The sequence below is a fragment of the Rhipicephalus microplus genome, chromosome 6 (assembly GCF_043290135.1).
Source record: "Rhipicephalus microplus isolate Deutch F79 chromosome 6, USDA_Rmic, whole genome shotgun sequence".
In the NCBI taxonomy this organism is placed as follows: domain Eukaryota; kingdom Metazoa; phylum Arthropoda; class Arachnida; order Ixodida; family Ixodidae; genus Rhipicephalus; species Rhipicephalus microplus.
The window spans coordinates 34,281,339-34,294,977 of NC_134705.1; the positions used below are offsets into that span (position 1 = coordinate 34,281,339).

Here is a 13,639-nt window from a genome sequence, read left to right on the forward strand (position 1 = left end):
ATATCATCTCGACTGTCCGCAAATAAGACGATATCGTCCGCATAAAATAAACCTGGAAGCTTCTGCTCAATCATCATGCCGCCCTGTTTGTGTGACAGATTAAAACCAATGTTGCTACCTTCTAGCGCTTTTTCCATACTCACCATGTACAGCATGAATAACAGCGGGGACAAAGGACATCCCTGTCTCAGACCCCTGCTAACCTCAACGTTCTCTTTGCTACGCATTCCTTCCCACTCTATGCAAACTGTATTTTCTCGGTATATCTCCCTCAAAAGCTGTATACAGTCGTCGCCCATGCCCATTCCTTTCAATATATCCCACAAAATTTCCTGATTAACGTTGTCGTATGCCCCAGTGATGTCTAGAAAAGCCACGTACAAGGGCCTATTCTCTATTTTAGATATTTCTATACACTGAGTGAGAACAAACAGGTTATCGTCTAACCGCCTGTCGACTCGAAATCCGTTCTGAAGTTCTCCCAAAATATCGTTATGTTCGGCCCATGTTTCTATTTTCATTTTTACTGCTTGCATCGCCATCCTGTATAGTACCGATGTAATGGTTAGTGGTCTATACGAGCGAATCTTGTCCTTTTCTCCCTTGCCTTTATAGATTAAGTTCATTCTACTTTGTCGCCAACTGTCCAGTATTTGTCCGTCCTTTAAGCTTTTTTCTACTGCTTTTAACAATGCTTCTTTAGTGTTATGTCCTAGTTCGTTAATGAGGCTAACGGGAATCCCATCTAAACCCGCGGCAGTGCACTTTGGAATTTTTCCTTCGGCCTTTTTCCAGTTGAAATTATCAAGTACAAGCTCTTCCTCTGTTGCTTTCTCCGCCACACTTTTACTCACCGGGGAGATCCCCTGGACGCTCTTTTGAAACGAATCGGCTGTTACCTTTTGGATGTAACCTAGCGCTTCCTACCCTTCCAATTGATTTCCTCCTTCATCTAGAATATGTTGTTGCGTTGTGACAGACTTCCTACCTAGCGCCTTTATGTGGCTCCAAAAAATCCTAGGCGCGGCCTCCTTTTTTTCGTGTATCTCTGTCATCCAGCGTTCACTTTCACCTTTAATTTTTGCCTCTACCAATTTCTGTACAAGGGATTTTTTCTCTAAATATATTTCCCATATTTTTTTGACTTCGTCCTGCGGCCGCTTCTCCTTTTTTGCCTTTCTATGCTCCCGTGATGCTTCGCGTCGCTTCTCGATCGCCTCCCGGATTTCCTTGTTCCACCAACTTTTTGGCTTCCTTTTTCCTTTCCAGCAAACAGTTTTCTTCTCTTTCCCTATCTCCTTCGTCATTAGATGTAACAGCTCACTATACTCCCAGTCCTTGCCTGGTATTTCGCCTACTTCTTCCTCGACTCTTGCGGCTATATTTATTATTTGTTTGTCATTTAAATACGAGCTGCCAGACTTTGATTCCATGCTCATATTTTCAGTTTCGTATCCCATTTGTAATGTTATTCGTTTATGATCACTACCCAAGCTGTTAATGCCTTCCTCGTCTATCCTCATTTCTGTCAGTTTGTGGTAAATTCCTTCAGTCATGAGACAATAATCAATACTTGATTGCTTGTTTCCGACTTCCCATGTGATCTGGCCGTCACATTTAGGCCCCGTGTTAACTATCTCCAGACTATGTTGCTCGCAAAGATCTAGTAATAACTTCCCATTGGTGTCTGAATATCCGTCAAGGTCATGTATGTGGGCATTCATGTCCCCTAGAAGGATGATTTCGGCCCCATTACCAAATTCCTTAATATCCGCACTCATGCAATTCACTATCTCCTGATTCTTTTCTCTGCAGTTATTCCCCGTCCACAAGTAGGCTACCCCTAGCCACGTTTCCTTTCCACCTACTGTGCCCAGAACCCAGAGGTGCTCTGAACACGTCTGTTTCACTCTAACCCATTTGGCTCCGCGGTGAATTAGCATTCCTACACCCCCACCTTTCCTTTCCGATATGGTCCTGTTACACCCTTCCCAAACATAATTTTTAATATGTGGTGGCTCTTCCAAGTCTCTAAGGTGTGTTTCTGTAACCGCATACACGCCTATCTGTTCTTTGTTTAACTGCTCCTCAATCTCTAACCATTTCGCCTTCTTTCTGCCACCCTGCATGTTTATGTAACTAATTGCAACACGCGCCTTTTTCCTTTTTCTTTTACCTTTTTTCTGGTTTTTCGCAATTCTACCTGTCAAAGCGTCCTCCTGGTTGTTTTCCCTGTTACGAGCTACCCCGGACTCCGAAGGGCCCGTGAGCCCCCCAAAAAAGCTACTGCGCGTCCTGCCAGTCGCCAGCCCACCTCGTGTCCAAGCCTCTTATCGAAATGAATCTTGTCTCTTTGGAATCCACCCCACCTGTGCACTTCCCTGTTTAAATCCACTACCTCGAAACCCTTCTCTCGACTAATTCGCCATATCTCTTTGTTTGCGTCGACAACCGCTCTTTGCAGGTTGACGTTGCGTACTGGTACTTCCGGTACTGTGCATACTACAATTTGCACCTGGGGGGACACGGTGCGCATGTCATCCACCCCTTTAGCCAAGGTCGTCGCTAGTCCTGACGATTCCTTTTTCAGGACGTCATTTAACCCTCCCGCAATTACAACGAGGTTACGATTGTTAGCTTTAGCTGCGAGTTGTTCACCCGCTTGACTCATTACTGTCCCCAGCGTTTGTCCTGGGAACGTCCCTATCGCAACTCTCTTGTCGCCTTTCACCCTTTCTTTGATTGCCGCTGCGCATCGGACTAAATTTGAGTCACCGGCGATGATGACCTGTTCAGACATTCCTTCTGAAACCTGCACCTGGCTGCTGACTAGGTGACTAGCGTGAGTCACGGCTGCTGGTTTGCTCCCTCCCTCCCTCAAAACTACTTCCCGGTAGCTGGGCCCTGTGGCCAATGTATCTGCCTTTGTCATGCCTGTTTCCTTCATCTCTCCCGCACGGGGGGTCGTCGCCATAATGCTTCCGCCGTCACCTGCGTCTTCGTTCCCTTTCACGACCTTCGATAGGCCCTTCTCGGCTGCCCGGAGCCTTTCTTCCATGGCTGACGTTTTCTCTCGCTCCTTCGCCAATGCATTCTCCAGCTCTGCGATTTTCTCCATGAGCCCACTCTGGACCGCCATCATATTTTTCATTTTCTCCTCGAACTCGCACTGTCTACACTTGGCGTCATCTTCTGCTTTCTCCTCCGCACTAATTTCCACCTTCCACCCTACCCCGCACTCTGAACACTTTACGGTCTTTTTGACCATGGCTAGCTCAGTTTACCGATGCCCACGTGTTAGAAAACTGTACTAAAATACACTGGTCTAAGCCAAAAAGAACCACAATAATAAATAAATACGCTACACTTCACAGCACCTGCGCATGCACGTGGTCGGTCTACGCGCAGGCTTCAGCCACGTGGTGGCTGGAGAAAAAAAGACACAGTACAAAATACTAATAAAAAAAACGTACACCGTACTAGACCTAATCAAGCTTTACGCTAGCGCCTTACGTTCTCATAACGCTACATATAGAGGCAAGCTGGAAACATGCAAAAACACTTATCTGTAGCTGTCATTCCGGAGCTCTCCAAAAACACGTCCGACCTCTACCACTCCATCGAAGAAACGTACAGAAGACGGTACCGCCATCTAGTGAACACTGCAAGAACTAAACTAGAGGTGGCTACATACAGGCTACAGGGGACGCACAGCCCACGCCCTAAGGAGCTTCGCCCCTAAAAAGGAACGTATTAATCAGAACGTAGTCATCGTAAAAAAGAAAATGACTAAGGAAAATATGCGCCCTATGAACGACACTAACCATTCTTAAGAAGGCATATAAAAATTTTGGGCATGTTGGAATGAAGAAAGCGCTATCAGTCTTTTCACCGCAATATTATTGGCCGGATACGGTAACCGATGTTGCCACCTACATTAGGCATGCTGTTACATGCTAGCGATGCAAAAAGACGAAAACAAAGAAATGTGAGACTCTTGAATCCCTGCCTCCTGTTGAGGAGCCTTCTGACCTTTTCGCGATCTACACCATTATCGAATTTAGTGTATATGGCAGAACACTCCTATCTTATCCAACTGTACTGAAACAGCGAGAAGTAGGAAGAAGCGCGGAAAGCTGCTGGTAATATTTCTATCGCCATTCACAATAGGAACAAAGATATGATCATAAATTTCTTCTGATCGAGTTTCCAGTGGGTGACTATACCCTTTACGAGACACCATAAAATCCCAACAATGGCAAACTGGGTTCTGTCATGAAAGGTCCCTACAAGATTTTATGCAGTCTCACCAGAGAAGTATGCAATCATCCACTCCGTGTTTCTTTTGGGTAAAACCTCGGACATTGTTCATGTTAGCCAGCCACGACATCATTTTGTATCTTCTGAATGGAGACTTTGTCAAGGGGAGGGGGAAGAGTGTAACAAGGTGATGGTAGGAGATGCCGACAAAGAAGAGGTCCAATGGATTAGAATAAATGGATGGCATCTGAAGTACAACGCATCTGTTTATCTTTCGGCTTTAATGCCATAGATATATTCATGGGGCATGACAAGGGCGACTCATGCTGATGGTAAAAGTCAGCTGGGAGTGTCCATAAAATTGCTATCACAATAAAAAAAGAGAATGCGAAACACCAGTTGTGCGCAGGGAGCGAAGAGGTCCCGTAGGGATGGCAGATTGTAACTAGATGTGCTACATTCTAAAGCTTAAGATACTTTAAATGAAAGACGCACCCTCCGTGCAGCATACGGCCCGCCAACTTTTCACAGGCGGCCCACGGCCCACATATGACAGTCTTCATCCCACATTTCTTTCATGCTTTGGCGGCTAGCTGTTCATGACATTGATCAACGATGCCCATATTATTTCTCATCTATTATGATTACGAAAGCTTTGTTCTTGTCGGCTACACAGAAGTGGCTGGTCTTAAACACTTTTCCGAGTGTGTACAGTTGGGACACACGATGTGGTACTTTGTTCGGAAACCTACCATTGGAGCAAGAAGTATACTTCTGTTTAGATTTTAATCATCTTGGATATTCTTCATTCCTCGATCATGTGCAAACTCTTTCTTGAATGATTGATATCTGAGGTACGCGATAGTATTTCCTTCAAAAGATTTGCCATTAGGCTTCACCTCAGCTCTTCCTGCTTCCAACTTGTTCATTGTCCCGCTCCTTTGCAGAAATGTATTTCATGATAGCATCCTGGTAGCTCATAAGAGTTAGAGACTCCAGCTTTGGAGCTAAAAACCCAGTTGAGCTATCTTGTGACAGCTGCGAGAAACTTGATAGGTCTGGTGAAGCACTGGTGGTGCTTTTTTATTCACCTACCATCGTGGTCGCGGGTACATCAGCAGCATACGTATCAGCATAACTCAAGAGTATCTGGAACGCACACGATGTTAGTCAACTTTGAAAATCTGTACATACCTTCACTTTGCTCTACCGGAAAATACCGTTGCTGACATCTTAAAACATAAATTAGAGGTATTGCGACTTTCTGCATTTGCTAAAGACGAACGGCTGTGTGCGAATACATGCGCTTTCATTTACAGCAGCGTAGGACGTTAGTGTAGCAAATGATGTCATTCTGAAAAATTGATTGGTTAATTTGAATAATATGTGGGGCTTAAGGTCCCAAAAGCATCATACGATTACGAGCAACGCCGAAATTCAAGGCTACGGAAATTTCGACCATCTGGGTTTAATTGTCGAGCACCAAAATCACAGCACATGTGCCTACATCAATTTCGCCTCCATTGAAAATGTAGCTGCCGAAGCCGGGATTCAATCCCGCGACCTGTGGGTCAGCAGCCGAGTACCTTAGCAACAATACCATCTCAATGGGGCTCACCCTGAAAAATATTTTCAATGCCTTTGTTTTCTCGGTGCTATTCGCATTCCGGAAAGCAAAAGGAAAATGAGCTGACCACCGTTTTGCATCTAGTGATATTGGGGCAGAATAACACAGAACACTTGCTCTCTATTCCAAGAAACTCCACCAGCAATAGAAGTTGCAATAACAAATGGCGTAGGTTCACAATCGCTGCTGTGAGCGCGAGCAGTGACAATGCCACTACTCTCTGCTGAAGATCGCTCTTCCTGTCTACGTCGATACCAGGAAAACACCTGGAAATTGGAGCGCTTTGCCATTCGTTTGTGTGGCTTTAGGTACGTTATTTACTCGCGTGGTTGCTCGCCCGTTACGTGCCCTTATTTTAGTTTGCATTACACTGAAAAATCAGGTGAGTGTTGCGTGTAATCTTATTCAAAGAATTCAAAAGTGTGCATTACACTGTTGACTACCAGAGTGGCGTCTACTACCAGTTTGTTAGATTTTGTTAGACTGCCAAGCATACAGAGAAGAAAGATCTTGTTTCCAAAGTAAATCAAGCTGAACTTCGCACGAAATGCTAGATTTCCGAAAAATGCTTGGACCTGCTCCTTTTACGTTGCAACACCACATTTATAATTTTTGTTCCAATTCCTAGAGGACATTGTTTTAGCACTTCAGCGTAACCTAAATCATCACGATAATGTGGAGAAACGAAGATCATAGTGTTTTCTTTTTTTCTTCTCTTTTCCTGCCATCCTCCTTCATCCCTTAAGGCTTTTCTGTCCTTAATCCCCTCCCCCTATACAAAGCAGCTTGCAAGCGCCCTACATAATACGCCGCCAGAATTCTCTGTTCAATAAATTGCTCTCACGCTCTCTCCAGTTGTAGTGTCAATGGTTTTGTAGGTATGCAAAGCATCGATATTTTTTGCTTGCATCGTTACCTCGCCAATGCTATACCTGCCAACTTATTTGGCATGGGTGCTGAAGGCGTTATCCAAAAGCCCATACTAATATTTGCAAGTGTGATAAAACGTGTTCGCGAAAATAACCAAGTGTATTATACAAAGGGCTGTATGCCCCGCTAATACATATCTATGAGCTCTGTGAATGCATTTATGATTGCTTAAAAACCTCGTATGTATAAGCGAAAACCCGTGTAAATTAGAGACCATAATATCGTTATATGTGCTCGGAAAGCGTACAATGTTTATGCTCGTGTGACGGCTGCATGTTTCGTTTCCCTAATCTCTGTTTGATAATCACGGGTGCGGTGATTACACGGAGAAGAAGATAACTATTTTTCTCACATGTGTTTTCAGTGCTGATTGCCCTTATCGAACGAAAGTACGCGCTTGTGGCGGGAGAAGCAAGAAACAACCCTTGCCCACCCACGCAGCCCTAAGAATGCTACTCCTTATACTACCCCCTAAACTACTCACCGGAGCCTCAGACTGGCCTCAGTCCCGGATGAGGTCGTCCCCCATTTCATCGAATTTGTTCGAGATTCCAGCCATCCTTAACTTTTTCTCTACTGCCTTTAAGAAAACAATATTTCACGCTTCCGAAGGCCAGGGGCACACATCAAAGGATGCCCCGCTCAGCCATACAGTGCCTGCTATTTAGTCAACAGCAGCACCTCGTCTCTGCTTTTGCTACTTTCACGCTCATGAAACTAGATAATTTAAGCGCATTGTTCAACAAGCCTTTGGGGGTGGCTATGACATGAGGGCGGCCTTTACACGAGTACTATATTCCTGGGTGAAAAAATTATTGTTACGCAATTCCTTACGATGAGGAGTCACCTGAGATGAATCATACATCGCTCAAATGTTTAATATTTCAGGAAATGGACCATCAACATCATCATGATACTTTATTGTACAGTGAATATGGGGTACACTGATGTCATCGATCGATAGTATCTGTTCACGCAAGTTGACATGTGAGTATATCGAGTTTGATAGATTTTGTCGAAGTTTTAATGAAAATTACGGTCTTTATGTGAATTTACAAAGTATTTCGGTTCTCAGATTCGACCTCAAAATTTTAAACGCTGTGCTTGTGTAGGCACAAAATGCATTTCAAAAACGAAGACACCAGGGTCTTACATGCCACATTTTTTATCTAAGCGCAACAACACTGCCATGTGAACAACTTAGAACATAACGAGGATGTCAATCCGAAGCTTAACTTTATTTGTAACGAAGAAGAACGTAGACATAAAGCGGTAATCTTGAAGCGAATCTGACATGCACATGATTGATTGATATCTGGGGTTTAACGTTTCAAAACCACCATATGATTATGCGAGACGCCGTAGTTGAGGGCTCCGAAAATTTCGACCACCTGGGGTTCTTTAATGTGCATCCAAATCCGAGCACACGGGTCTACAACATTTCCACCTCCATAGGAAATGCAGCCGCCGAAGCCGGGATTCGATCCCGTGACCTGTCTAACATGCACATAACTCCGTTATTATTAGTTACCGGATTAGTGTATACAAGCTACCACAGTTGCTGCAGTCTGTGAAGAGACAATAGTTCAATCGATTATTCATCTAATAAAAGCGAACGTGTTGCTGTTGTTTCGTTGGTGATCGACTTGCTAAAAATGCTGAGGAGGTCACTGAAAAAAATAGTTCCGCGCCGTTGAATGAGGCTGTCTCCCTTCTGCATGTCGAACAAATTCATTACCTCAGTTGAGACACTTAATTCATTATTTTACCTATTTCGATTTGTTGGTAATCATTAGAGACACTATGCGAAGCTGCGAGGTCAGCAACCATTGTACTCCACCCTATAGATGTACCTCAACGTACGGCTTTTATTGTGTTGCAGCTGCAGCCTATGTCGCATGGGCTTTGAACGCGTAAAATATATTGAGATCTTCATTGCCACGCTGAATCTTTCGTAGTTTTCGTCGCATGTCACCTGAATTGTTAAGGGATGATCTTTCTTTCTATGGCGTTTCTTTTCAAGCCCGTTTGCCATTTCTTCAGTGGAATTGAAATTCAATTTTCATTCATGAAACGACCACGCCCTTTCAACATCAGCAATACTTCTTTATTGATTTATTTATTTCTCTATTTATTTATTTACTTCCTGCCATGGTGGCATAGTGGATAGGGCGCTCGGCTGCTTACCAGAGAGTCTACGGACTGAATGGTAGCCGTGGCGGCTGCAGATAATATTGTCGAGCCTGATTTCACAGCTTTTCGTCCACTTGATAATCTCCTGATAATACATCATTGCTGCTTCACGAATGAAATTATTGTGGGCTTCTAACACCAGTCTCCTGTCGTAAATGCCGTATTGGACCAAAATAATTATAGTCAAGGGCTAAGGAGAAGTACTCAGAAAAGTATTCCGGATTACTTGTGTTGAATTCAGTGTAGAGTAAAATAGGGACGGCGCTTGGAGGAATTAAATTAAGCGCCGTTCGCACGGAATGGAGCGGGAATGAAATTACGTATTTTTCTGAAATAGAGCAGGTTTTCCTAAACGCGCAGTTTTTCAATCGACAACTCTTAGCAGGTCCGCCTCGATTTTAACAATAACGCAGTGTTTTTAAAATGACTTGGTGGGTTACAAGCTCGGTATAGCTATAAACCACATGCATACTACATTCCTGTCTAGACCCTGTTGCTCCGAAGTTTGTCGATTCTTTGCGTAGCTGCGGTTCTCTGCCATAACCATGGTGCAAAACTACGGCAGTGGCTTACCTCCCTACCACCTCTCTATGTCATGTCACTTTTTCCCACTTGGCGGCACCTCAGCCGCCTGCTGTGGCCCCACCCTTCACTTTTTCATTTTTGCTTCTGTCGTCGAGACGAATTGGACTCACATTTGACAAAGAACTTCTCTAAGTTGTGGTTGGCGTGATGCTTGCGTTCGCTGAAAGCTTTCCTATGCCAGCGCACGCGCAATCTCGCCTCATATCCCTTTTTGCAGCACTGTCCTTCAAGTCAAACGGCATGGGCGTCTTTACCCGAAACTTTGTCGGCCAAGGTATGTTGGTCGGTGCAGCACCCAATCGTACAAGATGAACTCCGTACAGAGAGAGCGAATAAACTTTCAAAAGCATTGGTCCAAGATGCCAGTTGAAGCAGGGTAGGCCCGTGCACTCTGATTTCGGTGCACGTGAAAGAACTCTAGGTGGTCGAGCTTTCAAGAGCCCTCCTCTATGGCGTCTGTCACAATGATGTGGTGGTTTTTGGACGTTAAACTCCACATACCAATCAAATATTTATTTAATAAAAATTCAACCCGCTGAAGCAGGAGAGCACACGTAACCACGGCCACGGCGTTGCCTCAAAAAGTGCCTGCGCGACGATTCGTGCCAAGAAAGCTATACGTTCTACGGTAGGGGGAGGCCCGGGTCGCACCACCGTCGCGGCGGCATTTTTTGGCGGCTAGAAGAAGACTACCAAAACGCAAGCGTTTAGATGAAAGCTTTTCCGGGGTAGGCATCTGCTTGATTTGGAGCGGGGGCTGCACAGGCAGAAGTGGTCGTGTGCCATTAGGTGTTATACATTACTTTAAAATAATAGAAATAAAAATCGGGTAGGGGGCACTCACCTGGTGGGTCACGCCTTCGCTGTGGCACTGCCATAACGCACTACCACACTGGCTCGCGCGCCCAGCGGCTCAAAACACAGTAAGTCTGCGAACAGGGCAAAGTGGAGACAGTTCTTTTAGGGGTGAAGCTCTTTAGGGTGTGGGTCCTTTCCTCCTCCGTTTGTATGTAGGCCGTATGTGTGTAGTATATTTGTAGGCACTCGTAAAGTGGAAGAACAAAGAGAATAGATGTAACTTCCAACCCTACCTTAAATATATACTGTAGTCCTCTTCGTCCCTTAGTTCTCCTTATATAGATCACAGTGTGCAGATTTAAAATTCAGATTACTTTATTCGTGCTCATAATTATGCCCCATCAAGAGGCTCGTCTGGGTGAAAAATATAGTCATATTTTACGCAATATACTTTCACCGGTGGTATGCTTTTACTGTGTCATTCGATTGCGTCGAACTGCGTCGCTTTGAAAATGGGGCTGCTGCGACAAACACATATAAAAAGAATTTAATGTAAACACCAGAGGGGCTAGTTGAACGAAGTCCTAAGACGCCCTCAACCAGTCTGCGGCTTCACCCAGGTCGGCACAGGAAGGTGAAGACCCTCCTCAATGGCCCGGACTCTCCGGGCAGCCAGTAGTTGTAGACCCAAGTCCGGGCTGTGTAAGATTCGCCGCCACGAGCCTTCATCACATAAATCAGTGCTTACATTCGCAGGGGGCTGCTGCGAATGTTATGTGTATTTAGAAATGCTTCATTTAGCAAACATCAGAAATCAGCAATGTTAGTTTTGAATTTTGAAAAAATGAAAAATAGATAGGTGTTCTTAACTCTCTCCTCTAATTTTGCCCAGCTTCGGTTTCGGCATCTGGCTGAATAAAAGAAAAAATCCGGATGTATTCCTGCGAACTACTGAGGCTGAGTGCAATAGCATACGCTGAATGAAATTCAGTGAAACCACTGCATTAAAAATTCAGTTTAATAAAATATAGACTACGTTAGAATCATTGCTCTAAATCAGAAAGTGCGCCAAGCGTTTAAAAAATTGAAATTTTTATTAATAAAAATTTGAAATTTGCATGCAGGAACACCCGCAAGCTATCGCAGTATTGCATGTTCCACCAGCCCATGTCTAAACATGTGAAAATCAAATCAAATCAAATCAAAGTTTAATTTCCGTTGTTTAGTACAGAAAGAAATGACTGTGAAAAAATAGCACAACATACCCACGGAGTGAATGATGATGAGTGGGACGAAGCGGTTGTCATACCGTTCGTGCTTCTGTCTGTTCGTTCATTCTTGCTTCCGTCTGTCCGCGTGACCATCCATGCGTCTGTCCATGCGTCCGCCCATCCGTCTGTTCGTCTGTCCATGCGTCCATCCGTGAATCCGTCCATCCATCTGTCCTTTCGTACGTACCTCCATCCGTCCGCACGTCCGCACGTCCGTCGATCTGTCCGCACGTCCATGCGTCCGTCCGCGCCTTCATCAAGTGAACACTCCATGTACCGCCATCTCGAATCTCGCATCCCCTGTGGCACATACCCGCTCTAGATCGGGTATATGCCACCGGTATCTACCTACTACTACTACATACATCGGTGACGCACGACCCACGCCTTAAGGAGCTTCGCCCTTAAAAAGCTGTGTTTTAAAACATCTTGATTGGTTCCCAGCCCCATACGAAAAAATATCAGGAAAAACAATTGCCAAAAAAGTTCGGAGCAGCAGCAGCAGCATCGTGGTAAACATGGAGATAGAGCACCTCATGGGTAGCAAGCCACAGGAACGCGTTCTGTAGTTATAATTTAATACTTATATTAACAGCAGATTGAAAGTGCGGAGTATGTAGCAGAGACATGATTGCTCCCATGTCTTGGTAAAACATGCCAGGTGACGTCGGGCTGTAGCAAGCCCACTTTGGTTGAACTGGGATGAGACAAGATGACAGAAGCAAGACATAGTGGTTCCTCCAAAATTAACTCCAACCAACTAGCCTAAATTTCCACGTTGCTTACTTATGACAGGCTGCCGATATCTCAATGCTTATAGCTCGTCGTTCGGTACTGTGTTTGCAGAGACAAGGGATTGAAAATTTTTCTGGCAGAATGCAGCACAGAGCTTTAACTGGTTAATCGCCGTGTTGGTTGCCAGTAGTGAATTATTATTGCAGAAAGCTTATGAAATCTTGTAGGAAGAATCATGAACCAGTTTAAGGCCATAAGGCCATGCATGTAATCCAATGAAACGAAATTGTTTCACGTTGCTAAAGGCTCGGTGATCTTTACTTTCTGCTCTGAGCTGCGCGTGACTGCATGAAGATAATACAGCCGTCTAAATCCGCGACTCTTGTCTAATATCTCATTTGTGAAGTGCAGTCCATTGCACGACAATGACGCTTGCGCACAACCACAACTGCGGCGAGTATCGGTTCCACCGTGCTGTGATGTTACCCTGCCTGCACCTAATAGTGCCTTTTTAATCATTCATTAGGCTCTGAGGAGTTTCCCGACACTACGTTTCAACATAATAGTAATACTACAGAAGTTTAGTTTAGTTTACTCAAAGCTGTAGGTTTGAAACGTGCTACGTCTAAAGCTGCCTTTCCAGCATTAATTTACCGTGTGCAAGCTCCAAAACGTGTACTTCCCCAGAGCATCAAAAGACTTGCCCTTGAGTGTTGCTTCATGCCATCTCGCGAAAAGCAATAAGCTGTAATAACCGATATCCGATGACGCAACACACAAGTCAAGGCATGAGACAAGCTGAGGACGAGAATTGGTTTGTGGTAGTGAGGCTTGGACAACTAGCAGCATGGGAGACACAAACGGCAAAGACGATCGCTTCCTTCCATCTTAATATTTATTGTTTGTTACACACGTTTTCTACGATCACGAGAAAAGAAAGAGAAGGAAGTGAACTAGGATTGCTAAACGCTAAATTAAAGAAAGCCCCCTTAGGCAATGGAGTCTTCACGTGTCATTCTTCACGTGCCGTGAAAACTGCTTTCACAACATTGAGAGCACTGTGTACGAGAAATTCACCCTAGCTTGTAAAACACAGACTAATGACATGCAAGCTAAATGCATGACTAGTACTAACTTTTACTTTTCTATACTTGGAATTCTTGTGAGCGTGATCATTCCGACATATTCTGTTTATACATACACAGCAACCAACACACTTCGAAGGGATCACACACATGAC

At 44.5% G+C, this 13,639-nt stretch overlaps 1 protein-coding gene across 1 annotated transcript in view; it reads left to right on the top strand.

Annotated features, from left to right (window-relative positions):
* Positions 1–6,134: 6,134 nt before the first annotated feature.
* The window catches only part of LOC119168138 (epoxide hydrolase 4-like), a 245,877-nt gene continuing 238,372 nt past the window's right edge, over positions 6,135–13,639 (top strand). Inside the window, exons 1-2 of the mRNA XM_075865907.1 lie at positions 6,135–6,269; positions 7,706–7,804. The gene's annotated coding sequence lies outside the window, so the exon portion shown is untranslated. The remainder of the gene's footprint in view (positions 6,270–7,705; positions 7,805–13,639) is intronic.